This window comes from Aegilops tauschii, chromosome 3, assembly GCF_002575655.3.
Source record: "Aegilops tauschii subsp. strangulata cultivar AL8/78 chromosome 3, Aet v6.0, whole genome shotgun sequence".
Classification (NCBI taxonomy): Eukaryota; Viridiplantae; Streptophyta; class Magnoliopsida; order Poales; family Poaceae; genus Aegilops; species Aegilops tauschii.
Genome location: NC_053037.3, coordinates 16,930,975 through 16,933,658, shown reverse-complemented (window position 1 = coordinate 16,933,658; position 2,684 = coordinate 16,930,975). Strand labels below are relative to the sequence as shown.

At 52.2% G+C, this 2,684-nt stretch overlaps 1 long non-coding RNA gene across 1 annotated transcript; it reads right to left on the bottom strand.

Moving 5' to 3' along the window:
• Window positions 1-919: 919 nt before the first annotated feature.
• Window positions 920-2,089, bottom strand: LOC141020900 (uncharacterized). Its single transcript, XR_012180894.1, has 2 exons — window positions 1,939-2,089; window positions 920-1,559 (listed from the first exon to the last, which is right to left on the bottom strand). It is a non-coding gene; the product is annotated as an uncharacterized lncRNA (long non-coding RNA).
• Between the last annotated feature and the right edge of the window lie 595 nt (window positions 2,090-2,684).

Sequence of the window (2,684 nt, the reverse complement as noted above, 5' to 3'; positions counted from 1 at the left end):
CTCCAGCCGCGCCCCCAACAAGGCCCCCCAGACGATTTTTCGACCGCCGGCGCCAAAAAATCGGCCCCGTCACGCCCCCAGGGGCCCTTTTTTCACCGGCTCGGGCCGAAATTGGCGCCGGCGGACCCAACCCGAACCCGGCGCGCTGGGGGGCGCTCGGGGGCGCCGGGCTAATCGTTTTTGGCGCGAAAGCGCCGCGGGCCAGCAGCGTCAGCGACACCGCCCGCCTCGTCTTCTCCCGACGCCTCGGTTTCCCGCGGGGAATCAATGGCAAGGTTGCCGCCGGTCAGCTTTGCCATTGATTCCTCACGGGCGGCGCATTCACGGGGCGGCGCGCCGACGCCTCCCCTCCCTCGGACGCGTACACACGGACGCGGCGCGGCTATATATGGCCTTGCTCGCCTGTGATGAGTGCCGCCTCTTCACCTCTCCCGAGCGCCGCCGCCGAGCTCTTCTCCCCCAGCCCTCCCTCTCCCGAGCGCCACCTCTCCACATGTGTTGCCACCCAGTCTTCACCGGCGCCGCGCTTCGTCAAGCCAAAGACGGAGCCGGGGCTCGCGCCGGTGAAGACGGAGCACGGCGAGGTCGAGCTCGACGACGACGCGGCCCTTGAATGGGCACGCCAGGACTCCATCAAGATGGCGACGGAGCGCCAGCGCGCCGCCCTACGGCGCTTCGAGCAGCGCCGCCGAGGCCACGACGAAGGAGGACTCGTCATCATCGACGACAGCGACGACGACGACGACGCGCCGCCGCCACCACCAGCCGGGGAGGGGTCCAGCAGGGGCGCCCGAGTCAAGGAGGAGAAGGCCGGCGATGGCGGCGACGACGGCGTCTTCTCGGCCTTCAGCAAGTTTTTTTATTAGTTTTTATATGTAATGGCGACTACTCGACTTAAATCCGCGAATATAAGCCCAAGTTTGCCGAAATTTGACGTGTTTTAGCCGAACTTTGCGTAAATTTGCTACACAATTTTTTTCCCGCGTCTGGGGCCGGCGGCTGTGGGCCAACTCGCCCCAGGCCTATTTTTTTCGCCGGGTCACCCCCAGGCGGCGATTTTAGGCACCCCTAGGGGCCAACGGCTGGAGATGCTCTTAGTGCCGGCCAGGAGGAGATAGGTCGCGGTGTACTCCGAGCCGTGGACGCGCGCCGGCTTCCACACCGGCAGCTGTACATACGCTCCGCTGTACGGCCCGTTGGCAGCAATCGCTACAGCGAACTATGTACACACCCACATCAAAATCAAGGTGAGACCAACGACTTGCAAGCAGCATGCTAATATGAAACAGTGAGAGTATACAAACGGACAAAATAAGTATACTGAGGAGAAAGACCTCGTATCTGGGGCCGGCCGCATTGGCAGCGCCACTCCAAGTGCTAATATTAGCTGCACGTAGCGGCGATGGGAAAAGACTTCCTGTGAGGTAATTAACGGAGGGGTTCGTCCTTAGGATGGGGATGCTCCCTATGGGGCATTGCCTTGTGCCTTCGTGCCATTCCTGCTCCACCGTCGTCGCCCGTATATCCCCATCTTGTTGCTTGGCTATATCCCTCATTATCTGCATGCACCCGCACACACATTTATGCACCGCGTCACTTGTTTCAAAAGAAAGAAAAAATGCGTACTGATTTTCTTGGATATGGAGGATAAAAGCAGACCACTGGCGGAAAATTCAGTAGCTAATTATTTGCATGTATAAAATGAGGATTATTCAGGCTCGGTTGCTTGTAGATGTCAACGCAGTCAATTATTTCCCCAATTCTACTCTGCAATATGCGTATAGAATATGATATGCGCATATATAGATATAACAACAGGTCAGAAAGGAAACAAAACTAATGAAAAAAGTATACTCCCGAAAGAGCAAAATCGTAAGGAGTTTATAGTTTAGAATCGACTGAACACATATATAGATGGAGATGGATACATGTATATACCTTTATGGTCATCTTAATGTCTTTGGGATCGAATTGTACGGCATCATCAACAACCGCGGCCAGTGCCAACTCTGCTGCAAAAACAACCAGCAGAAGTAAGGAGCACCATGACAAGTTCATCGCCTATGTTGCTGACTCTCTATTGTTTTTGAGTTTTGACTGAACCCTGAGATGAACTAATCGATGGATGCTCATATATATAGGCCGGCCGCAGTACTTTTATCAATTCACACTTAGTTGGGCAATAAATGTTGGAAGAGTATAATGACCAAAATATCCTAATAGGTAAAATACAATTTATATGGTCTGTGTTGAGCTACTAGTGAATAAATAACTCGGTGGAGTAGGGGAAAATGGGAAAATACTGGTCAAATACATTAAAGACCCATAAATTAGCATGTTGTCTCGTAGGAGCTGCTAGCTGGCTGTAGTCATTGTAGTAGTAGTCTAGACAATTATGTTGAACTGGCTGCTAGCTGGCTGTCATCTGTACATTCATCTTTTTACTAGTAATTAATTGACATGTGTTTTATGATGACTTGTCCATAAATGAGTCTAGACAATATGTTGAACTGGCTGCTACTCGCTGGCTGTCATCTGTACATTCATCTTTTTAATTAATTTGGCATGCGTTTTCTGATGACTGTCCATAAATGAGTGAATAAATGGATGCATGAGTTAAAAGGTGTAGACAATATGGAAGCTCATAGTCTGCGCTCTCAGCGCTGCTTAATGGTGTTGGCACT